Here is a 27,335-nt window from a genome sequence, read left to right as displayed (position 1 = left end):
CAGTTGATTGTAGGCTAATATTGATGCGGAGTGTTACTATGTTATACTTTGCTTTTGTACACTAGAATATGAAGATTACCTTTCTAATCAGCTTGCGTCCGCTGTTACGGTCCTTCGATAGAGTCTAGTTTTTCTTGGAGCTTCTCGAGTGGTGCCGGATCCTATAGGAGGATCTAGCGCTTCCCTCTCCTTTTAGTCTTGTTTTTGTCTGCTTATTTGTGTCGCTTGTCATCGTTAACTAACACTTTTCTCTTATGTACTATGTTGATTATTTGTTTGGTTTCGTATTTAACCCTTGCAAAACGCCTTACTTATCAAATGGGGGGATGTAGCAATTTGCTTTCCCATTCCCCTTTAGAAACGATTTTTACCTTTTACCTAGTATAAACAGTTAGAGAGGACTAGTATGTGAAAAAATTGTTTTGCTCTAACATATCACTACCTCTAACGTAACCCTTTTTCCTAATCCTGTTTAGCTTCAGAATTTCCAGGTTTTTAAGAAACAAAAAATGCAGATTTTTCTTGAAGCTAAAAACTTGTTGGAAAGTTCCTAAATCTCATATTCGAGTAATTTATACCGCCCATCCCCTAAAACAATTTCAGATGTTGAAATCCTTTTGGTAATCTTAGAAATTTGGCTCAACAGCTGGCCCATTCCAGGTTCTTACAAAAAACAAGCCTACAACAGGAGGTATATTATTACTTTTAACAAATTTATTTTTATACATTATGTTAATCCATTATGTCATCATACTATTAATTAGTTTTATATGTACATATGCATACACCGTATGTACTATTTTTACATATATACTTATAAGCAATTTTAGCTCATATATTCCTTACGTATATACCCCTTTCTACGTACACATTTTATTACACATTCGTTACGAATATTATATATAACATTTTGCATACACGTAACTTTTTATATTATATACCCTGTATATCCTAAGTATATTATACACCCCGTAAATTTAAACATATACTTATACTTTCTATATATCTGATACATTTTTAACTACAATTTTTGTTTAAAAAAAAAAATAATAAAAGAAATAACTTCACCCCATTTTTACTTTATTCAAATTACCTTCTCTAACACAATTTTTTTTTGACAAGTAATAATTAGAATTAAATAATCCCCCTCTAGTGTTAATTAAGCTAAGATTAAAGACTGTCTTCGGACAGACTCTCAGGGATGCTTAACACCTTCTCCTCGGGGTAAATAAGACCCTTACCTAGAATCTCAAAGATTTCAAAGACTAAACATGGAGTTTACATTTTTTACAAATGGTTTCTTAATATTTCCTAAAATTAGATGACGACTCTAAAAATTTTCAAAATCAGAGAAAATATAGTCATAAGTTGTGAACTAGCTTTAATCTGTTAAAAACAGGGCATAACAACATGTACACACATACACATAACCAAACAACCCCTATATTGTGCAGAGGGTTTATCGATTGAAAAAACCTACACAGTGAATACCATTTGTCTCATCGTCATCGTTGCCAAAAATGGCAACGAGTCAGGTGTACTATGCTTTTTCAGATCTTAGCATGGCCGATTGGAGAAAGCATTTATTGTTTTGCATCCTCTCTCCTCCATATAACAGCCAAACAAGGTATACTTTGCATTTTTCCGTTGCTTTTCTGTAGAATACGGTCAACTAGACTGATTTTCTTAATGGGATTTTTTTTTATGTGATTTCAATTTTTGATTGGTTAATACCGATTTGAGGAGGAATTCAAGAGGATTCCCCCCAAAACCCTTGTCCTACATCAGGTTCTATATAAAGAACCTGATATCTCACTATTAAAAAGAGGGGACGACTATATACACACAAGTCTCATATTTCAATGAGCAAAACCTCAATTTAACTTGGGTTAGCTAAATATTGCTTAAAACCTTGACCTAATCGAGTTCTAGTCTGACTTTTTTTTTTCTTTGTGTGGCTGAGATTGGGTTTCTAGAGCAATAAGGATCTCGAACTTCAATTCTCAACCAAGTGCTACACTCAAGAAAGGTAAATGTTCTTCCTTTCAGTTTCTTTGATTTGTTTGTGTTTGTATCCTTAGTTTAATTATGAATTAGTTTGTTTAATTGTTAGTTGTTAGCTATTAGTATGCTTAGTAAGTTGGTTTGGTCACTGGTAGTTTGTGTATGCTTAGATTAGCTTAAAATAGCTTAATATGGCTTAGTTTAGCTATTTTGGGAGTATAACTTAACTGGTTTGATAAATGTAGATTAGTTATTATTTGTGGAAAGTCAACATGTTCACAGCCTTCATTTAGTTCATTGATGCATATTCTGTGTTTACTTTAACTAATTTAGGCTTATAGTAGGTTTAGGTGCTTATTTAGCCTTACAAATGATCATGTGCTTTGTTAATGTTGGTCTGTGTGTTTACTTAGTATTCCCATGTGTTCCTAAATACACAAGTGTTAATTTAGATCATTTAGATTAGCTTGTATGTTTATTTGAGCTGTTCATACATGTTCTATAGTCCTATATTGACGATCTAGACCAAATAACTATTTTTATATGCTATGTTGGTGTTGTATCATATTCATATGCACAAGTCTTCTTGATGACCAGCCTATATATGTTTCCCTAGTGTTCCTATGTGATTATACATGCCTATCATGTAGATTTAGACTCTATTAGATGGAATATTTGCATTTGAGTCTAAGTCAATGATATAAAGACTCTGGGAACTTGAAATAATGTTTAATCCTTACTAGTATACCATATTAAGTCATGTCTATCCTCTTTTCTATGTGTTCATGTGAGACTGTTGGTTTTTAAAATAATCACCTAATTTAAGTACCTACTTGCTAAAGAAATGGAATCTAATCTGAATGCATAAATGTTAACATACTATGTGGTATCTTGATATTTAAGTCCTATTTGATGTCAGTTAAAGAGGTTTCTATGCTAGTTTGGCTGCTTTACACTGTTCGAAGTAACTTTCACTGCATCTTAAGTAGAAGTAAGCTTTTGTGAAGGAAAACTGACCATATATGCCTTTATGTATCTATATTCTATTTAAGTGTCTCTTTTATGTGTTCATAGATAGCTCATATGTCTTATTTTGATGGAAATAAACTTGACATTAGGAATAGTTGTTTTGAAGAGGCCAAGATGGCATAAGTTTCTTTCTTGTAATTCATAAGCAATCCCTTTTGTACCTTGTCATAGCTAGTGAGAACCTATATGCATATTTTGGATTTAACTTTTTTTTTTTTGCCTGTCAAGCTTACCCCTGGATGTTTTTGACTTGTTCATATCCTGCGTATCCACTCATGTGTTTAGATTGGTCTCTGTCAAGGCTCTATGTGAAGTCTAACTTAAAAGATCTCTTTGCTTTGTCATGAAACTTTTTCACTTGTGCTAGCTGAGTAATGTTGTGTTGTTTACCTACCTGTTGGACTGAACATTAAGCTTTCTGAATTATGTTGTATAGTTTCAGGTGGTTTTCCTGTCTGAATGTCCCCCAATGCTTGTCTCATTGCCAATATCGTCAGTTGGTCTTAAATTAATATGATTTTAAAGGCATAGTACCCCTGTAGATTCTTTTGTGCCTTGTTTACTTTGAGATGGGGTGAGGGTCCTCTCATTAGCATTGCCCTATGTTTGGTCTAATTTGGAATCAAAAACTTGCTCACTGGTATATCAAGCATTGACATGAGCCTGTTGGTTTTGGTGGGAGTCAAAAATGCACTATTAGAATTGTATATGTTTAGCCTATCTTGCCTCGTGTTCCTTTTATCATTTATGGGCTTATATTGCATGAGTATTCTTGTATATGCATGGGATATACAAGATATACCCATCTTGTATACATCTATGTGTATAAAGGATGGTATATGTTGTATATCATCGGTAATTATACATACTTTAGTATTGCCATGAAAGTTTGTCTTTGGGCCTGTTCGTTAAATTAATATGTTCTTAAATTGGGCATGTTTTCTCCTTTTCACTTCATCTCTTTAGGTTGTTCTTCTTGTTTGCGCCTAAGTCCCCTAGTGTGTTTTTGGGCCTTTTGCCCTTGTTTATTCACTTTAAGGTTAATAAACATACTTTCTTGCATATGTATGTATCCATAGCTATCTGTATGATCTTTTTTTAAGATTTATTTAGTTTAGTAATTAAGTATAGATACCTTCTAACCGTAATTTTCCTTTCCCCCCTCTCCTCTTTGCATGGAATCATCGACGTGGGCCACGTGGGCTGATTTTCATTGAAACCTATTGGGCAAGAGGCCCAATTCCTTCCTTTGATCGAGTCCGGATAGCACAATATAATTGAAGGCCCAACCATGGGTGAAAATAGTCAACTGGTGGGCTTAGGTAGGCCCACCAACCTAAACCCTCCCAATTTTATTTATGGGAGAAGGGTCAAATTTGCTCCTCTACTATTTGAAAAGGATCAAATTTACCCTCTGTTAGAGTATCGGTTCAAAAATACCCCCGACATTATCTATATGGTTCAAATATATCCTTTTCCGTTAAGTATGTTCTAGGTGGACATTCAATCTCACATGTCGTTGATATTTTGATGAGTGTGGCATGCCACCTTAGCGGCCCAACCCATTTTACTGCCTCTCCTCCACTTATTCTTCCATCACTAACATTTTCTTCCCCTCCACCACCATTGCCACCATTAAAAATTACCTTTCACATACTCGCTTACTTGCAAGTACTTAATCAACAATCTGAATAATTCAGGATTCAGCACATCTATAGGCAACAAAACTACTTTATGGACAGAATCCAAGTGACAAAGCAGGAAAAACATCCATATGACGAGTTTCAAAGCAGGACCTTTGTTTACAGGATAACGTAGTGGCAACCTCTACTAAATATATCCCACAGTTTCGTTTTGACCAAAAACAAAAATACAGTATTGTTGTTTGGACTCAAAATACCTTTTGAACAATGCTTGTTGTCATTTGGGACTTCCATTTTTCCTCTGCCAAGGTTGTGGGCTAATTGCTGAAATACAAAAACTTGCAAGAGTATGTGAGGTGTAATTTCAGCGTTAATGGTGACAAATGGTGGTAGAGGGGAAGAAAGGTGAGGGGTTAAAATGGGCTGGGCCGTTGAGGTGGCATGCCATGTGGCGTCCACCTCATCAAAATATCAATGACATATGAAATTTGATGTCTGCCTTGAACTTACTTAATGGAAAAGGGTATATTTGAACCATAAAGGTAACGTCGGGGGTATTTTTGAACCAATACTATAACGGAGGGTAAATTTGATCCTTTTCACGTAGTAAAGGGGCAAATTTGACCGTTTTCCCTTTATTTATTTATATATATATGTATATATAAACAACACTTGTAAAATATATTGAAACCCATGTTTATTAGGACTTAGGAAATTCACGTAGAATTATGTTGTTTTCTCAAATGATTTTTCAACTTAAATACAGTTCTTAATGTTTGCATGTAATTGGTAAATTTTGAACTTTACAAAAAAACCAATGATAAACTGAAAATTAGTAATATATCCAAGTCAAATGGATTTTTCTTTTGGGACAAAAAACTGAGTTTGTTTTTTGGGCCGTAAGCCCTCTTTGCAAAAAATTAAAAATAGACACGATCATTTGGACTTAATAGAAAAAGGGATTTAACCATGCTTTGAGCCTTGAGTCTACTTCAAACCTTATATAAATCAAAATGAACTGCTTTGCCCTTTTGGGCCTTAAATAAATCAGACTGAGAATATTTTTGGGCTTCATGACTTAGACCCCCTTTAGTATAAATTTGAAACAAAAAATCAGATTTTTGAACAAGTGCAAATGGAACCTTTTTAAATTCATTTGGACTTAAGGGATTTTCAAACACTTTTTGGGCCCAAACTTTGAGGCAAAGAAAAACATACTCAAACCTTTATTTGAGGAATAAGATGGCTTTGAAATAGTATATAGTTGATTAATTGAGCTTCAATAGACTAAATCAAAAACAAGTGAACTCTTCTCTTTACTTATTCAAAACCTATACTCCATTTACTTCCTTATATATGTATATACAAAACCTATAAGGAATTAAATCACGACATTTGGACCAAATTAGTAAGAAAAGATAAAATCATAAGTGTGTTTTGGTCTGGAAATGAAGTGAATTTAACCCCCTTATAACATTTTTCCACAAGAAATCAATTCTTTTTTTCCTTAAATGGTATTTTGCTAAAAAAATGGATTTTTATGATTAGCATGACAATTTTTTCAAGAAAGAAATATTTGAGAAAATAATCACAATTAATCACACATTGAAACTCGAAGGTCAACCGTTTTTTACGGATTTTTAATACTAGGGTGTTTAAAACCTTCCTTAGGGGATCACTAGAACTCTTACCTCGAACTCTGGTTTAAAAAGAATTTTTCTTTTGTTTGATAAAATCTTTTTAACTCGGTTTTCCTAGTTTACAAATAGATTAGGTGACGAATTTTGAAAAAATATAAAATTCAAATAGAGTTCGCAATTTCTTAGTAGCTTTTATGCACCCGCTTAAAAGTGAGCTGTAACAACAATCCCTCAGATAGTGACCCTGCTCGCCATATCCAAAACACATATACATGCCTAAATGATACCCCTTGGTGTCTTCTATCACACTTATTGCACATAGGATTATGAAAACCTCAGTGCCCCACACTGGCATGTGTTAGACCCCGTATTTTATATGTCGAGTTATTCGCGAAGGAATCGACGTGAGATAGAAACCTCGGATTTTTAATTTTTAAACTAGAACTAATCGGTTATAAATTTTACTTAGTATAAGAATGTTGTTGGAAATTAGGAACTACTTAATTGTGGTGTTAAGTAAAAATTAGTGGCAACAATGAGCCAATATGAACATTAACATGCCATGTCTAAAAGATGACTCAAAGTCATCTAAAATAAGACTATTATGGAAGACATACAAATATGCATTTAAATGTAGATTCATCCACAACATTTTCATCATATTGTGGACAACTAAATTGGAAGAAAAATACATGTGAATTTCGGCCAAGGTGGCTAAAAATGAAGACATCCATGTGAGGCATGCATTTGAATATGGAAGGCATCTATTACTTTATAAAAGCATGCATTATTTTATGAAGACACACATGTTAGGAAGAATCCTTGCACACTTAAATATTGACATTCATCTTTGTATAATTGCAATGGACAAAGGTTAGTGTATGAATCATCCACTACACATGCAATTGTCTTGTAAACAATTAAATGGAAAGAAGAAGAAAGGGAACAAAGGGGGAAGTTCAGCCGAAAGTTAGAGAAAAAAATTGAAATTTTGTGTAAAGTTAATTGAGTGCTCAATGTCATGAGTGGAGCATGTGTTGTGTCCAACTTGTAGGCATCATAATTTAACCAAATAATGACTAAGGAATCAGCCATTACATTCATTTTCAACTTCACAACAAAGAAAGAAAACCTAGAGGGAGAGAGGGGAGAGCTCACGGCCAAATGGCTGATTTTGGAGCTCCTTGTGTGTTGATCAAAAAAATATTTCTTCAAGCATTTCAACCCTTTAGAAGGTCCCTAGAAACGTGAAGATAGTCTTTGGAGCAACAAGAACCATTATCATTTCAATTTACAAACTCTAGCCAAGTTGAAAAGTCGGATTGTCAAGGTAAGATCTAACTTTCTTTTACATGTGTCAAGGGTGATGTAGATGTGTGAATATAAGTTTCATGCATGAAATGATGTGTGTTGATGTTGGAACATGATAGTAGACATGAACTTATATATGTTGATGTTGAAGTATGGTTGTAACTTGATGAACATGAATTGCATGCATAAGATCATGAATGTTGGTGTTGGAATGTTGATGTGGCCGTAGGGACTGTTTTAGTGGCCATGGTGGACTGATTTTCTTTAGTAATTATGGATGAGGCTATCATAGATTGCATGGTAAAAAGAATGAAAAGAATTGGAAGGTTAAAGGTGAAGTTGTGTTAGTATGAAAATAATTGAATCCATGATTTTATGTGTGTGATGTTGAAGCATGGTTAAGCCATGTAGTGGACTGTTTTGTGTGGAAGTTAGTGAACTGATTTTACTTGATATTTTGATTGTTATTTTCATGAATTTTATGATGGAAATAAAAGTGTTTAATGGTTGGAGTTGGAACTAAAATCGTTTGTGAGTTGTTGTAAGGATTATAGAGATGACGATGTAGCTTAGTTGCGTATGAATTGATGATATAGTTGTCATGTGATTTCTGGTCATAACTTACTGAAATTATATGAAAAGAAGACATGAAATAATGTGTAAGAATCATATGTGGTTTGCTTAGTATGTTTGTAAACGTTTGCAAGAATTCCGAACATTGTTATGTTGTCGGTTAGGGACTGTTTTGGACGTGTTGTTTTGGCTAAGTTGGAAAAACTAATTATAGTTAAGAATATACATCATGTTGTCATAGTGGTTGGGATGTTATAGAATCGTTTCGACGAAATGTTATGACTATAGACTAACAAGAATAAATTGGACGTGTCATAATCGCATGTAGACTATTATTGGGTGTTGTAATGTGCAGACTGTTTTGACACATTGTTGTTGTTCTTATTGAACTTGGAAGATTAATGATAATTAAGGTTATGCATCGTGTGGTATGTTGGACGGGCTGTTATAAAGTTGTTACATGCAAACGTTAAGGCTACAAACTATTACGAATAACTTGAGAATGTAGTAGCCGTATGTGAATCGCTATTGGATGTTGTGAATGCGGACTGTTTGGAATGTTGTGTGGGCTGTCCGGATTGGTATTAAACGTATAATTATTGATGTGGGATTGGTTGTATGTAGTTGGTTTGACTACAAGAGAAAATGTCGTCTAAACATCTAGAAAGGAGTTACTAACGTTAGAATACGTTTGAAATCTCCCCGTAGCTTAACCATAGTTGTTGGCGTCTTAATATAGGTTGAAGTATTATTGGGCAGCGTATACATATTGCGTGACAAATAAGCGCTAAAGGTATGTGAAACTAACCCTTCTTTCTTTTTGGCATGATCGTTGTGAAATGAATATACGACATATATACGATCCCAAAGGAAATTCCTATACCTAGAGCCACTAGGATGGCTAATGATCTTGATTCTCATAACTTACATGTTGTATATATATATTTTGATATGTACATATGATCTCAAAGTTCCATTTTGATATAATCCACAGGGACATCCGAAAGGTAAATGATATGACTATTATTGAAATTGCGAACGATGATTCGCGTTGACTATTTTATTGAGTCCTTAAAAACGTTTTTAATTGCATATGGTTCTCACTACTCTACTCGTGCATACCTCAATATGTCTTTCACCGAGTCCCGGGCCGGGTATGTTATCGTGCACAACTTCATTGCATTGTTCACCGAGTCCCTCACTAAAGGGCCGGGTACGGTATATATATATGATGATATAATGATATGATGATATGATAATATAATGATATGACGATATGACAATATGATGATATGACAGGAGGGCATATGACGATCTTATTCACCGAGTCCCTCATTAAAGGGCCGGGTACGTTATATATAAACATGCATACGATATATGATATTGACAAGTATGATTATGTTACAAAGGTAATTTTTTTGACATTCTGGATATTGTACACCTTTACTGTACTCCATGTTTCAGTTATGATCCTTTTACTGTATTTCATGCTTTACATGCTCAGTACATATTCCGTACTGACCCCCTTTCTTCGGGGGGCTGCGTTTCATGCCCGCAGGTGCAGATACTCGCTTTGGTGAGCCGCCAGCTTAAGATTTCCCTTCTGCTATCTTGGAGAGTTCCGTTGTTCCGGAGCCCAGACTTTGGTATAGATCCTTCTTGATCTAAATATATGCATATGTTGTTTAAGGGTACGACGGGGCCCTGTCCCGTCATATTTTATTGTTGAAACTCTTAGAGGTCTGTGGACATGTGTGTGGGTCGTGTTCAGACGTGATCAGTTATGTGTGTATTATCAGTATGTGTGTTCTATCGTTGTAGCAGCCTCGCCGGCTTGCAGATATTATCATGTTGTGGTAGCAGCCTTGTCGGCTTGCCTTTTTATGAATATTTATGCAACAGTTCTGAGACCAAGGTTTGGTCGTTATAATATCCATATTGAGTTTGTTGTGAAATGAACATATAGCTAAAAAGTATGTATACGGGTGTCCAGGTCGGGCACCAGTCACGGCCTACGGGGTTGGGTCGTGACAAAAGTGGTATCAGAGCGGTTTATCCTCGGAGCGTCTACAGACCGTGTCTAGTAGAGTCTTGTTTATCGGTGTGTTGTGCACCACATCTATAAACAGGAAGCTATAGGACATTTAGGATGTTATCTTTCTTTCATATCTCAGATCGTGCGAAAGAGCCCAGCCATAGGAAATCTGCCAGCAGTAGGAATTCCCCAATTTGAACAAGCACATCATCAACTACCCCCACTGGCCTTTTTATCGATCTGTCAGCCATCTGCAACCTCATGGTAGTTGGCCTTGGTATCCCTAATCCTGATCTCTTGAAAATCTCAAGGGCATAAGATTTATGCTAGCCCCGTTATCACATAAAGCCTTAGCAAAATCCTGCTGCCCTATGGTGCATGGAATGGTGAATGCTCCAGGATCTTCCTTTTTTTGCACTGTGGTCTTGAAAATAATGGCACTAACACGATGAGTGATACCCACAGTGTCGTGTTTCAATGGATTTTTCTTCTTTGTTAAGAGATCCTTCAAATACTTAGCAAACCCAGGCATTTCTTGGACAACGTCCGTGAAAGGAATGTTCATCGTCAACTGCTTGAGTTGATCATAAAATCGCAAGCACTTGTCATCTTCTGTTTTCCTCACTAACCTTTGAGAAAAAGGCAGTGAATATTTGAACAATTGGCTCAAAGGGCGTAGAGCGCCAGAAAGTTTTGCCTTCCCCTTTTCCTGTTTTTCTGCTTGTGCCTTGAGATTATCAAAATTCTGCTCCTCTTCAGCTATAATAGGGACTTCCTCCTCTGTTTCTTCCTCCACAATAACATCAGATATATCAGGTTGCGCTTCTTCTTCAACAATTGGCTCGAGATCAATCACCTTTTTATCAGCACCTTGAAGCATTTTTCCACTTCGGGTGTTGATAGTAGCTACATGCTCCACAGAGTTTACCCCATTACCTTTCGGATTTGGAACAGTATCACTTGGTAATTGTCCACGTTGAGGAGTATGCACTTCTCTGGAAAGGTCTCTGAATTGCTATTCAAGCTTCTGAATGGAAGCTGAATGAGATAGTTGAACCTGAGACATTCCCTTGATTGTGCTCTATGTTCTGTCCTGATTCATTAGCATTTTCTGCATCATACTTTTCAGCTCCGCAGAATCATTAGGCGCATTACTAGCAGAGTTGCTAGCTGAATTGTCTCTCCACTGTTGGGAATTTGATGCTTGCCCCCTTGGTGGACTGTAGGGGTTCGAGCTCTTGTTGCCATAATTATTGTTATTGTAATTCCTTTGATTTGGATTTCCCTGATCATTTCTGCTATAATTGTTCCCTTGAAATTGGTGTTGAGGCTTTTGCCATGGGTGATGACCCGGACCTTGATAATTTTGCCTTTGATAACCCCCTTGCGAGTTGTTTACATAATTAGCATCTTCATACTGTTGTTGCCCATCTTGGTACATCCCCTCAGGGACTTGATACATTCCCTGTGGATGAGGTGGTAACTCCTCAACAACATTTACCCCCTGTGCATCCTTTTCTGCCAACTTCTTCGATAATAGATCCACCGTGGTTTGCAATTGAGCAAAGGCATGAACTCTCTCATGGTTTTCTTTTGTAACAGCAGCTAGTGATGGACTGCCATAAAAGAGACTCTCATTATCAGTTGAATGCCAAACTTAATTGTGGGTGGTGAGTTTATCAAGAAAACGGGTGATAACGATAAATGACTTGTCCATGAAGCATCCTCCTGCGGCAGTATTGACAGCAATGTGATTCATTGTATCTAAGCCCTTGTAGAATTTCTCGGTGAGAATAGCATCCGGAAACCCGTGAGTTGGAGATTGAACTAGTTAATACTTGAACTGCTCCCATGCCGAATATAATTGTTCCCCCGGGAGCTGTTTGAACTCAAAGATCTTATCTCGAAGTTCAGCCTTTTTGCTCGGTGGGAACCACTTCTTCAGAAATGTGTTGGCTAGCTCGCTCCAGGTATGGATAGAATTGTTGGGAAGCTTTTCATACCATTCCCTTGCTTGGCTAGCCAAGGAATATTTGAAGACCCGTAACCGCAGTGCATCAGCAAAAACAACACCTTGGGATTTTTGAGCACACACGTGCAGGAAGTTCTTCAAATGTCGAAGTGGACAATCCTCCAAAGAATTTCGGAAATAACCTTCAAGTTTCAGCAGCTGATAGATAGAACTATCAATTTTGAACGTAGCATTTCCAGTCCTAGGAGGGACCACAACAGAAGCATAATCAGCCTCATTGATGAATTCCGCAAATATATTCTCCTCTTCGTCCTCTTCTGGTGCAGGTGGGTTCACTTGGAGTCCACCTTGGTTTCCCTGATTGCGATTCTGTCTTCCAGCCATGTTCACCTGGTTCACCAATACAGCAAACAAGGTGTGATGGAAAAGAAAAAGTTTTAAAGAAGAGTACGCACAATCAGTAATTTCTAAACTGTATTCCCCGGCAATGGCGCCAAAATTTGATACGCTCAAATTACACCTATTAATGGCGTAAAGCGGACGTTATCAAATATAGTAACCCAAACAAGGTTGGGGTCGAATCCCACAGGGAATATGGAGAGAAAAGGATACTAATTGTATGCGATACTAGTCTTTAAAGGCTTTAATCCTATTCCGAATGTTTTGAAAAGAGATTTGGTTTGTATTCGCTATTTTGAAGTGTTTGGAATTTGTTTGGATTTAAGGAACCAAAGTTGTGTCCCCGCGATGATTAGATGTTATGCTATGGGTGTCAATATGATATATTTCTAATGGGTCGGAGTTATGTATGCACTTAATCTCTAATGCACTTTCTAATATTTTCCAATAGTTAGAAAGTATTTCTTTTCATGATTTTCCCAAATGCAGAAAAGTTGTAAATAAGATTGATTAAATATTCCAAGTAGAACTCATCTTATCCCTAAGTGAGTCCATTAAACGAGGGTTAACGCCTCGAGTCCTTGTTATATTATTTCGAATCACACCCTAGTTCATCTTTCCAAATAAACTAGGGTTTGTGCATGAACAAGTGTTTGCAACCACTAATGAACAATGAATATGAGAAATAATAAAACACATCACAACCCATTATATTTATATACAATGTTAGACACCCATTACATAGCACCCATCATTTTGGGTCCACAACTTTGATTAAAGAAACTACTCACACATTATGGTCTCAAAAGTAGTAAGCAATAAATGAAACATAAAGCTTACAAAGTGTAATAAAGATGATGGATAATGGAATCTTGTTGTCTTCACTAAGCTCCAAAAGGGGAGTATTCAATGCTCACCCACCAATGGAACTTTGTTCACGTGGTTCTATTAAAAATCTGCTGCCAAAAATAACATAAAATGTTCTTTAAATAGGCTCCAAAAAACGCATATCAGCTACTGACAAAATTGCCCCCGATAGCAAGATCGACGGACCGTCGATCGTTCGACGTTCCGTCGATTTCTTCGTCCTTTATACCTTCAGCAATGTGTTCCATTCGACGATGCCGTCGACCATTTAGACGGTCCGTCGAGTATTCCGTCTTTCTCTCTTCTGGTTGAGAGATCCTTCTTGACGACACAAACGACGAAGCGTCGATCAGTTCGACGCTTCGTCGATGCCTCCGTCCTTTGTCGTCTTTAACTTTGTCATCACTGGAAAATCGAGCTTATCGACGGTCCAAAGGATGGTTCGTCGGCTGATCGACGTTCTTCATTTCTGGCCAATTTTTCCTTTGCTCTTTGCTTTTTTGCTTTTGGGTCATTGTTTTCCTAAAACACAACAAAACATATTAACGAGAACCAGACTTACTTGAAAACAACCAAAATTCATAGTAAAAAGACGTCGAATGTGGCACAAATCCGCGGCACATCACCCGCCCCTTGCTGCTCCCCCCCCCCCCCCCAATTTTTGTCTCATTTCCCCTTATTTTCTCAGAAAACTAACACCTCTAAAAACTTCTCCAACATATGTAATCAACCCCAAGTGAAATCAAGGATTAAAACTGAGAATCAACTGCTAAAGGGTTCCAAAGAATTATTAAAGCTTGTTTCTCCTACCTGTAATAGCTTTGAAAGATACTTTAAGGTGAATTGATCTCGGAATTGAAGTGTGCATGAGTTATTAAGGTAAGATTTCATCTTATTTCCATGTTTATCAGTTTATGTGATAGTTATGCTAGGGTTTGAGAGAAAGAAATTGGACAAAAGGTTCAAATATGAACTTTATGTTATTTTGAGTTGTAATCTAACTTGAGCCATGATTGTTAGTGTGTTTTGAGCAAAACATTGTTATGGGGATAATAGTTAACATTGAGAATGTGTTGAGGTTCTTATACTTGGTGTATTTGGAAGAAAAAATTGTATAAGCGTTGTATATAAAATGTATATTGGGCTGTTTTGATGAAAACCTTGGGGTGGGTAGTGATGCAGAATTAAAGAGGATTATTTGAGGTTGTTGTTGTGTTCTTGGCAGTTGGATGTGTTGTGATGGTTAAGCAATAGAGGAAATGCTGCCCATTTCACTTTAGAATCGAGTTATCATTGATATACGTGATATACTAGCGCCATCTAAGTTGTATATGTATTCCCTTGTTATAGGATTAGCGCTCTAGTTGTGATAAGCTTGTTGTTGGATTGCTTGGACGACTTGAGGTATGTTAAGGCTAAGTTTCCTTCTTTTTGGCGTGATCCTTATGAACGGAACGTAAACGCCATGCTACTCCATAATGAATTCTATTCTTAGTAGCTATGGATGTTCCATGTTGATTCATAATCTAGAATATTATTCTCACTAAGCTTTTCTTCAGATTCAGTATGATTCATAGAGTCACTTATTGATGAAAATGCTATCTCATAATGATGTTCGGAGGTGTAACGACTTTCCTTCACTCCGACAGATTCAGGATGTGCACTTATCATATTCTTGCATTACATTTCATTTATATATATATATATATATATATATATATATATATATATATATATATATATATATATATATATATATATAAATGTACAGACTTATGACCCCTCAGGCATTATATACGCGTATATTATGTATTATATATATATGTATGGGATATAGGGAAGGTGACGACGTTATATACGCACTACCACCTGATCAGCTGGTCACATGATAATGATGATCATGATCATGATGATGCCCACAGAGGCTGATATGATATGATGGGATGCCCACAGAGCTTGACAGGCGTTATATATGCATAAATATGTATGACCCTTATGCATGCATGCACAATATTTATGTATATCATTGGCCCAGAGGCAGTTCAGACATACATGTTGCATTCATTTCATCCTATGTTCTCTTATGTCTCTTTTATGTTACTTTCATGCCTTACATACTCAGTACTTTGTTCGTACTCACGTCCTTTTCCTGGTGGCGCTGCATTTCATGCCCGCAAGTTAAGGTAGACAAGTTGATGATCCGCCACTGTAGGCCGCTGTTCAGCTGTTGTTGAAGCACTTCTTTTATTCTGGAGTTGCTATTGTGTCTTTGGTATGTATGTTATACGTTTATGTGCATATGGGTAAGGTAGGGCCCTGTCCCGACCTTGTTACATCATATACTCTTGGTTATTGAATTCAGTAGACAAGAATATTTGAGGAGGAATTGTATGTGCTTTAGAAGCTCCTGATGTTTGGTCTGATCATAAGGAAAGATTCAATAGGGTAAATGGGGCTAGGAACTTTAATCTACACAAGGAAATTGCATTGTTGAACTAAGGATGTCACGACCCAGCCCCGTGGGCCGCGACTGGTGTCCTTCTGGGACACCCCAAACGAACTCACACCCAGACCATCGTAATCAGGCTCGTCCAAACTCCACGTACGTTATTCGAACTCATCATCGTAATCAGACATCTACCGAACACTTATCCTAAGCAGTCGCCCGTACAGATCAGACAAATCACAAATCAGAAGGAAGGCGGAATGTACATCGCCAAATTTCACACACACACATCAGAAGGGTGGCGGAATGCACATCGCCCCCAAATGCATACACACACATACAAATTCAGAGGCCGACTTGGCCATAGTAGCGTACGGGCCACTTAAGATCGTAAAACAGACTCACATGCAAACACACCGGACCCACGACCCACAAATCTGACTACAGGCCTCTAGACAAAACAGAACATAAGAACATAGGACGGGACAGGGCCCCGCCGTACCCACTCATCCAAATATACAGAATACAGACACAACAAAAGAAATGTACCAAAAGTAGGCTCCGGATCAAGGGGAGCTTTCCAACACAGCAGAATGAGTAGCCTAAACTGGAGGACCACCCAAACGAGCTTCTGTACCTGCGGGCATGAAACACAGCCCCCGAAGAAACGGGGGTCAGTACGGGAGAAGTACTGAGTATGTAAAGCAGAAGGTACAGAAATCACAAACACAGCTGGAGTCAGAAAGAACAAACACACCAACATCGCAAACAAAGCAAACCTGTGCGGGAGGCGAACGTACAAATGCAAATCAAATCATGTATAGGGTTTAGGAACGTGGTCACCCCCCGACGCTGGTGCCACAACACATCATAACTCCAGAAGTTTTCAAATCTCCGTACAGTCTCCAGACACATCATATCACACACACATCATATCATCAGAACATATCAAATGCCATATCACATCATAACTCCATAAACGGTAACCGGCCCTATGGCGAGGCCTCGGAAACCGTAACACATCATAACTCCCGAATATATTATAGCGCGCACGATCACAAAGTCGGCCCGGGTACCGACGAACGAAGTCATAGCAGACAGCACGAACAGAGTAGTGCCGAAACCATATGCATATTAAAAATAATTTGTCGGACTCAACATATCGTTTACATATAGGCAGATACTGACGCCAGAAGGCTCGGAGTAGGAATCGAATTGATAAAAGTAGGCATATAAAGGTTACGAAGTTCCAAATTGTCAAATTCGTAAGAAAACTGTTCATAAGTCATTTTTTCCGGAATTCTCACATCATCCCAAAGTACAGAACATGCATTAGTGGCATAGGAAGTTTCAAACACATCCTTGAGTCATAAACAGAAGATTGCGAATCATAACAGACACAAGCGAATCAAACAAACCGAATAAGGGGAGCCTCGGGGCTCGCGGGCCCACCTCGGGTCAAATTGAGGCGGCGGACACAAATCACAGACTTTCGGCTCCATAGAGCCATCTACGAAAGTTTCGAAGGGTTTCGGACACAACAGCACAAGTTATGGAGGTACGAACATTCTTTTAACCAAAAGTGACAAAAAGGGGTTCAATCGCGCTGAGTGAATAGTGCTCGAACTTGAACTTCGATTTCCAAGAGCAGGGTTATTCCCGAGATTCCGAAATTTACCTAGTGGGTCTAGGACATGCCAAAAGAATGAGAGGTAGGCTTTACATACCTGGTTGGTGCCTTACACTCGTCAAATCGCGATTCCCGTTTCGTCCAGAAACTGCAAATGGTCACTTTTACCAGTTACTATTCATGAGAGTTAGCATTTTCATCTTTGGGGCTATACTTGGCTACCGAAATTTCGGCAGCATTTCCCCTATAAACCTAACATCCCCGAGACTTGGCTCGGCTCAAAATACAACAACAACAACAACCCAAACATCATTACACAATACAAACCACAATCAAACCACACTAGCTTCAAAATTTCACCTTAATACATAAGTTGGTAATCCTATATTCAAACTTCACAATTCTAACTCATGTCCACATTATTGTATTCATTCATTCAAGATTATTCCTCCACATAACATACAAGTTCCAAACCATATACAAAGTTTCTCAAAATCCATTTCTTTCCCTATTTCATTTCAACCACCAAAAGTTACGACGAATATTCTAACTTGCGTCGTTTCATTCCAAATTCATCAACATCAACTATAAATCATATTTAAAGTCCTTAGTATCATAAATATACTATGATATATACAAATATACCAAAGGTATACACTTTCCGATAACGTCCGAAATTATTTTCTAGCACCAACTCAATTCTTTAATCGATCCTTTACGACATAAAGATCACAACAACACATTATTCAAGCTAAACAAGATAAAATTCTTATGCCTTGCACTACATGGGACTCACGGCCAAACACGCCCTTCTATATACACACACACCATGCACAAACACAACCTCATCCCACAATCTTCACACTAATCCAATCACTAACACATATATATCCATTTCATAACATTAAAACATAAAAATCTTACCTTTTTCTTGAATTTCCGACTTGTCGCAAACGCCGCCCTTTCGTCAAACTAATTGTATCACAACGAAGAGCACCTCGAACTCATCAATCAATACAAAAGAAACTAGGTGTTTGGATTAGAAACAAGGCCAAGGAATTTTTTTTTTTTTTTTTTTCTCCTTGTTCGGCCGAAACCCCCTTTCTCTTTGATCTTGTATTTTTTTTTTTGATTAACTTCTTGATAATTACCAAGTGCTTGATATATATCCACTCATAGGTCATGTGCATAGCACATGACCTTAATGAAATGGACTTGGGCTTGCCCCCCCCCCCCCCCCTTGGCCGGCCACTTAACTCAATTGGGCCTCAATTTTTGTATTCCATTTTCTTAGCCCAATGCATAAAATGTCCCGTTTTGTAATTCCCGGAACTAATTTCTAAAATTCCAAATTTACCCTCGGCCTTCCCCGAGGTCTTGACATCAATGATTCCATAATCAACATGAGCATAGCAACTTGAATCAAATTATTTCCTCAACACACACAAGTCTTATTTATTTTCTTGATTTCCCGTTATACGAAAATACGGGACATAACAAAGGAACTGCTAGTGTGTCAGCCTACTATACAAGACTTAAGAATCTGTGGGATAAGTTTGAGTTGTTAGTCCTTCACCAGGTTGTAACTGTGAGAAGTCAAGAGGTTTTGTGGAATTTCTACAAAGGTTGAAACTATTTTAGTTCCTTGCGGGACTCAATGATTCATACTTATAATCAAGAAGTCAGATTCTTCTCGTGGCTCCTCTTTCTACTGTCAGTCAAGCTTATGCTATAATAATAGGAGATGAGGGACAAAAGGCTTCTGTTGCTAATATTGGAGGTTTGAGCATGAATATTAGTCATTCTAACAACAGTCTTGAGTCTATTGCTATGTATTCAAAGACTGCAGGAAATCATGCTTCTGGTAGTCATTCAAGGTTTAGCATCAAGAGGCCTCTCAATCCTAACTATGGTGTTATTTGTGAATTCTACAAGTACAAGGGTCATACCAAGGAGAATTGCTATAAACGTGTAGGTTATCCACCAGATTTCAGGTCTAAGAAGAAGCCTTATGTGCATCATAACACTGGAAACAACAACCACACCAGAGGTGCTGCTTACAATGTGTCAGAAGTGAATTTTAACACCTTTCATGATCAGAACTTCGACTTTGGATTGAATACTAATGTTCCTAGTGCTAGTACCAATGAAGGATCACAAGGGCCGAACAATGAACTTATGGCTGCACAACTGAAAAACTGCACTTTCACCAAGGACCACTATGAGCAGATCTTGTTATTACTAGGACATAATTCAACTCAGAATGATGCAAGTTCAGCCAATGCAGTCAACATTAAAGGTAAAGCTTTATTTTCTTCTTATAATGATGAGATATTGATAATTGACACTGGTGCCACAAACCATATGGTGTCAAACATTACTATGCTAAAAGCAGGTTCAATCATTAAACTAGATAATCCTAAACAGGCTTATTTGCCAAATTGAATATTTCAATAGTCACTCATACAGGCTCTAGTGCTATTTTAGGTAGAAGTTTGATTACAAATGTGTTTCATTTTCCTCAATTTATATACAACTTAATGTTAGTGAGTAAGATAACCAAAGAATTAGGATGCTCAGCTACTTTTTTCCTATATTTCTGTGTTTTCCAGGAGCTCTACAGTGGAAAGGTAAAGCAAATTAGTAAAGAACAAGGAGGTTTATATCTACTGCTAAACAAACTAACTGAAAAGCTTGAGAAAAACACCTTACTGAGTGTGGAGAATGTATCCAGACAAGAAGAGAATATAAGTTCAAAAAATATAGAGTTGTGGCATCAAAGACTAGGTCATGTGTTACACCCTGTACTTTAGAACTAAGTTAAACTCGTATCGTTAGATTTTTAGCGAAAAATTTGAAGGTTTGAACGTTTTGCGAAAGTGGCCTATTTCCGGCAACTGTAAATCCTTGATTAGTTAAGAAATGAGAAAAGGTTCCTTAATGAAAGTTGTAGTACATAGAAATACCTTTCTAGGCATGTAAGGATCAGGTCAATCAGATTTCGGAGCAAGGAGATATGATCGTCACAAAATGGCTAATAGTAAGGTGCTTAAGATTCGATAGAATCCGCTAAGTTTACGGCAGGTCAGCCTTCCAGCCCAATTTTTCATGAAAATCAGTTGAGCAATTGAGAAAACTTAAAAACAAGAAAGTTATAGCCCTTTGAAATACCTTTCTAACGGTATATTATGGAGCCTAAATGGAGCTCTGTACAAGAAATTATGCCCATTTTACCGAACATTGCGCAGAACCAACACATGTCGCTTGTACGACGCGTGAGGGCGCGTGTGATAGCCCCGTGTCGTGAGCCAATCACACAAAAACACCCTTTTTGACCACTGACCTGTAGGGGGTTGCGCGCCGCATGTGCCTCGCGAGCCCATCGCATAAAAGCTCAGGTTTCGGGTCAAAAGTCCGGTTTTCGCGTTTTAAGTTATATTTAAGCTGGGGGTTTATTTCCCTAACACCCCGAGTCACGAAATATCACCCTAAAGTTAGAAAGAACAAGTTTCGGGCCTTAAGAACCCTCCATGGTGAGTTATCCAATGATTCTAGGTTGATTTCAGGTCTCTAATTCCTTTCTAAATTGAGTAAACCCTTCCAATCCATAGAGTTATGATTGGAACATTATTGTTGGATGTGGAAACCCTAGAACTCAAATTCAAGAGGATTGAACTTCAAAAAGATTAAAGTTGAAGAGATTGACAAATATTGTGATACGCTCAAAAGCAGGAAGTTAAGGTATGTGAGGCTAACTCTCTACGTTTGGGAATGTTAATAATTCTCCCTACTCTACGTTTCTTTTACAACGTTATGAATTGCCTCAGAAATATAGTTCAACTTAGTCTCCTTGAATAGTTGCAGAACTTCTATTACCTAGTTTCGTACTTTTTTGATAACTTTCAATCCGAACGTTGTGAACTCAGAATGTAATCTAATTAGACTAGTGTTCTATAGCCATGAGTCTCAGTCTAGAAACTCAGCATGTTCATAAAGTAGTTAAAGTTTCAGTTCTCATAATTAGTTCATAAATTCATGTCTCAACTAGTATAGTAATAGTCAAAACTGCATATCAGCACCTCGGTATGCGTCCATAAAATTCATGTTCAGTATCCCATGTCAGTATTTCAATATGACTCTCAAAGCCATGTAAGTATGAGTTCAGGTCTCAGGATAGTAATGCTCAGATTACTTACGAACAGTTAATGCTTTAAAACTCCATAATCAGTTCATGAATACATGTCTCAGTCTAGTTCTATTTTCAGTATTTCCAGTATTATGAATTCCAGCATGATTCAATATTTCAGTATTATGCATTACAGTATTGACTTCCAGCTCATTGATATTCCATGAGTCTCAGCCATGAAAACTCAGTATGTTTACACTCCATAATCAGTTTAGAAATACATGTCTCAGTTCAGTGTTGACCAGTAGTTTAGCATCATGTATTATAGTATGATTCTCAGTTCTTGATTTTAAATTACTGAATGTTGAACACCTATATTTGGGCCTCAGGCCGCAGTTTATGCATCTTTGGGCCTAAGGCCGCAGTTATGTATATGTATATTTGGGCGCGAGACCGCAATTTGTGCATATATATATATATATACATATATGTATGTATGTATGTATGTATTGGGCCTGAGGCCACTGATTATTTACTTAGATAAACAGGTGATTCACTATTCAGAACAGGGAGTAATTATGACTTTACTTCTCTGTCTCATTTCAGTTATCAACATGTTCAATTTCATGTTCAGTTTACAGTTTACAGTTTCAGTTTCAATTCTAGCACTTATTACATGTTTATTGATTTGGGCTGGCCTTTCCCCGAGCACCCCACTTACAGTTCTTTCTTTCATTTGTTTTACATACCAGTGCAATTCGAATATACTGACGTCCCCTTTTATTGCCCGGAGGCCTGTATTTCACGATGCAGATACTGGTTTATAGGACGACAGATTTGCTTGCTAGGATTTCCAGTATCAGCTGATTGGTGAGCCCCAGTATTTTCGGGCATTATCATTACTTTACAGTCTTTCAATATTTACAGACAGTCAGTGTTTTCAGTACTTCATAGAGGCTTCATAGACTATAGTTACAGACAGTCAGAGTTTAGCAGACTTTTGTGTTAGCCGTGTTGGCTATGTATTTATACTCTAAAACTCATTCAGTATTTCCACTCTTATGTTTATTTAGTCGGACATTTATTAGATCAACATGTGTTGAGTTTATTTTCGCATTCATTATGTTTTAATATCACATGTTGATTCAACCAACCAATTGGTTCGCTCGGTCACATGCAGTCAGACATCGAGTGTCGTGTTACGCCCAGGCCATGGTTCGGGGTGTGACATCATGTGTCTTCCACAGTACATAAGAAGTTACTTTCAACTAGTTTACAACAAATTACTACTCATATATATCAATGTATAGTCTGTCCTCATGCTGAGCAGACTAGAATTCAGTTTCCTACCAGTAGTATTAAAAGTGTTGAATGCTTTGATTTAATTCATGTAGACCTATGGGGTCCATACAAAAATCAGATGTGTGTGTTGCACTGAAACACTTTTTTATGTTTGTGAAAACACAATTTGATAAAACAGTGAGAATTATCAGATCAGACAATGGCACAGAGTTTGTCAATTCAATATGTGATTCTATATTCAAACAAATGGGCATTTTACATCAAAAAACTTGTCCTTACACATCCCCAGCAAAATGGAGTTGCATAAAGAAAACATAGACATATTTTAGAAGTAACTATAGCTCTTAGATTTCAAGCTCAAATTCCTATCAAATTCTGGGGATTTTGTGCATTAGCTGTTCTATATCTGATCAACAGAATGACTAGTTTTGTGCTTAATTATCAGACACCATATGAGTGACTATACAAAAGAAAGCCTTTGTTAACTCATTTAAGGGTGATATGCTGCTTATGGTTTGCAAAATTTTTGATAGAAACGCACAAGTTAAAACCAAGTTCTAAGATGTCTGTATTACTTGGATATTCAGAAAATCAAAAGTGCTATGTCCTTTATGATCTATACCATAAGTCAGTATTTGTACGTAGAGATGTAATATTTAAAGAAAACATCTTTCCATTTTCACTTCTAAAGGATAAAAAAGAGCCTATATTTCTAGATCCGTTGGTTGATACTAGCATAAGAAATGGACTATACCACCAACATCAGCAAAATCAGCAACTTAATATAGAAAATGACAATAGGCATCCTATGCAGACTAGAACAAATAACTCAGCGACAGAAAATGATCAGATTATTACACAAACTTAGCCTGAAGCTCTATGTACAGATCTTGAACGTCATGATCTTGATCATGATGACATTATTCATAATGATCTTGATCTCACTGAAGTTGCAAACACTCAACCTCAAAGTGAGAATGTGGTAGTGCCACCTGTTCAAGGAACCAAAAAAACAAGTAGGGGTAAACATCCACCTGTATGGATGAAAGACTTCATTTCCTTGAATGTACACATAGATGTTTTAGTATCCTATAGCTAATTATATTAGCTATGAGAATATATCTCCTACTTATCAAGCTTACATAGCAACTACATCATCTCGAACAGAACCGGTAAGTTTTTCTGAGGCAAGTAAAGATTCTAAATGGATGGAGGCAATGAAAGCTGAGATACAAGCACTAGAACAAAATCACACTTGGGATGTGGTTACTCTACCAAAAGGAAAAACACCTATTGGATGTAAATAAATTTATAAAATAAAGTATAAGGCATCAGGAAAAGTTGAAGATGTAAAGCTAGATTGGTAGCTAAAGGGTATAGTCCAAAGGAAGGGATATATTACAAGGAAACATTTTCTCCAGTGGTAAAAATGGTGATTGTAAGGTCCATACTTGCATTAGCTGCTTCTAATCAATGGCATATACACCAAATGGATGTATATAATGCGTTTTTACAAGGTGATTTACATGATGAAATTTACATAACTATGCCTCAAGGATTTTCTAATCAGGGGGAGAAAGTATGTAGACTAGTCAAATCCCTTTATGGCATAAAACAAGCTTCAAGAGAGTGGAATGCCAAACTCTCAAAACATTGATCAAATTACTGTTTCACCAAAGTTGATATGACTATTCCTTGTTTATTAGGAAACCGGCTCAAGGAATAACCATAGTTTTGGTATATGTTAATGATATTTAATCACATGTACTACACTTAATTTGATTAAAGAAATTAAACTGGAAGTAAAGAAGGCCTTTAAGATGAAAGATTAGGGAGAATTGAAGTACTTCTTAGGGATAGAGTTTTCTAGATCAGATAAACGAATTACTATGCATCCGAGAAAGTATGAACTAGAACTCATTTCTGAATTTGGATTATCATCAGCTAAACCAGCTGGAACACCAATTGATATTAATGTGAAATTGACATCAAAACAATATGATGATCATATACTCAAAGAAAAGGAGAGAAAAATCCTAGATGATCCATTAACTGATCAAGCTCAGTATAAAAGACTAATAGGTAAGTTACTCTATTTAGGTATGACTAGACCACATATTGCATTTGAAGAAGCTCTTAGAATTGTAAGGTATGTCAAAAAAACAACCAGGTCAAGGCATCTTGTTATCTAGCAATCTAGCAGCACAGTTTCAGCATATTGTGATGCTGACTGGGCCGCATTTTCTTTAACCACGAAATCAGTAATTGGTTTTATTGTAAAGGTTGGTGAATCTATTGTGTCTAGGAAAGCTAAGAAACAAACAACTGTTTCTAGAAGCTCAGTCGAAGCTGAGTATAAGAGTATGGCCCCTACAATCTTTGAACTGGTGTGGCTCATTGGATTGCTTAAGGAAGTAAATGCAGAAGTTATATTGCCTATAAACATCTACACTTATAGCAAAACAACAATTCAAAATGTTGCAAACCCTATCTATCATGAAAGGACTAAACATATAGAAATAGATTGTCGTTTTGTAAGACAAACTACAACAAGGACTTATTACATCTTGTTAGAGGCTATGCGTCCATCAACCAAAGTATATAGAGAGACCTGGTTGCTACGAGTTCTCTTAGACAGTGCAGTAAGAGAATAACACAAGATTTGTTATGTGAAACACTCCTTGCTCAAGGGATTAAAAACCCCAACCTACCTCAGTAGAATTTCAACTCCACTAATTGAGAAAACTCAGGTTACAACTCTATTGCAAGCTAGAAGTTAACTCCTATAACCCCTTACCCTTACAATAACGCTTATGCAACCCTCACACTTGACTACCCCTAGCAAAGCATGCTAATACACCTAGACTAACTCTAGCCTAGTGTACCACTCAAAATTCTTGTAAAGACACTCTTCCAACAAGAAACATTTGAGAATTCAACTGATATGCCTAGACTAAATCTAGCCTAGCGTACCACTCAAAGGTACCCTTTGGGAATTCACCACAGTGACAAACACTAGCCACCCATACACTAATACAACTAAGCTAACTCTAGCCTAGTGTACCACTCAAAGGCTTGAGGAAACACACTCCCAACAAGCAACCTTTGAGACTTCAAAACACCTACAAACAACTTTTTTTTATGGAAGAGTAGGTTTTACAGTTTAAGCACAAAAGAACAAAAACTAAAAACCTAAGGACCTAAAGCATCTTCAGTTCTGGATCTGGTCCTTCGGGTTGCTGAGGCTTTGTTCTTTAGGAACACCTTGAAAGGTGGAGACTTGCACTTAGGATAGAGAAATTTCAGATTGTGCAAGAATACTTCTTCATTTGAGCATGGTGTGGTGTATGTAGAGGGAAGGGGGTGAGAAAGTGACAACCCATACTGGTCCGCTACTGCTGTATTGTTGTTGTACTACTGTATTGCTACAGTGTCGGTAGCTTTATAGTTGTGGAGTTTACTTTTTAATGCTCCAGGAACCTGGTCTCTCATCTGGAGGAACCTAGTCCCTCGTCTGTTCTTGAGCTGCAACAACTCTGCTGCTCTGCTGCAATGTTACTCTTTACAATTGTACAGTTGACCAAGCAATAGCTGGGGATCTAATCTCATTTGGTCCCTCTGAATCTATATCTGGTCCTTCATATATGAACATATCCTGCTGGGAACCTGATCTCATTTGGTCCCTATGAAAACATATTTGGTCCTTCATATATGAACATATCCTACAGCTTGTGTAGTGAGACTGATTGCATCTGTTTCTTCAAGAAGCATGTCAACATAGCAGCACATGAGATATCTGGTTCCTTAGGGTTTGTGAAATCATCAAAACATAAGGTATCATAACTCATCACATCTCAATACATGCCTACAAAAGATCAGCATGTAGATATTCTCACCAAGGGACACAACAGAGTATAACATGAGTATCTTATGTCCGAACTAGGTATATTGAACATTTTCCATTCACCTAGTTTGAGGGGGAGTGTAGAATAATGAAAGAATATGCAGAATATACAACTCATATACAGAAGCAGTTAAGGCTTAACTAACTGTCCAAAAGTTAGTTAAGCTTGTTAAGTTTCCCTCCAAAATTAGTTACGGTTAGTTATAGTTAAGAGAGGTTAGTGGATTATTAAAGTGTATTCTACCACATTGTAACACAATTAAATCAATAAAACATACTAGAAATGTTCTCTCTATATTTTTATCTCCTTCTTCTTACTTTGCTCGACTGGTTCTCAACCAGTGATTACTAATACTTGTATTGTTTTCACCTTTCTTTTGATTCTTGCACCATTAATTTCAAATATGTCTTCTACTTGATCCTGTGAAGAGAGAAATTGATGATGAGATGGCGT

The 27,335-nt window shown here is 37.1% G+C and overlaps 1 long non-coding RNA gene and 1 other non-coding gene across 2 annotated transcripts; both read left to right on the top strand.

The window, feature by feature from the left end:
- Window positions 1–1,442: 1,442 nt before the first annotated feature.
- On the top strand, window positions 1,443–10,121 carry LOC132611192 (uncharacterized). Its single transcript, XR_009571498.1, has 3 exons — window positions 1,443–1,627; window positions 1,977–2,029; window positions 9,759–10,121. It is a non-coding gene; the product is annotated as an uncharacterized LOC132611192 (long non-coding RNA).
- A 1,919-nt stretch (window positions 10,122–12,040) lies between these two features.
- Window positions 12,041–12,146, top strand: LOC132612473 (small nucleolar RNA R71). Its single transcript, XR_009571831.1, has one exon. It is a non-coding gene; the product is annotated as a small nucleolar RNA R71 (small nucleolar RNA).
- The last annotated feature ends 15,189 nt before the right edge of the window (window positions 12,147–27,335 follow it).

Source organism: Lycium barbarum, chromosome 9, assembly GCF_019175385.1.
Source record: "Lycium barbarum isolate Lr01 chromosome 9, ASM1917538v2, whole genome shotgun sequence".
In the NCBI taxonomy this organism is placed as follows: Eukaryota; Viridiplantae; Streptophyta; class Magnoliopsida; order Solanales; family Solanaceae; genus Lycium; species Lycium barbarum.
This window is presented reverse-complemented; position numbering and strand designations above follow the sequence as displayed.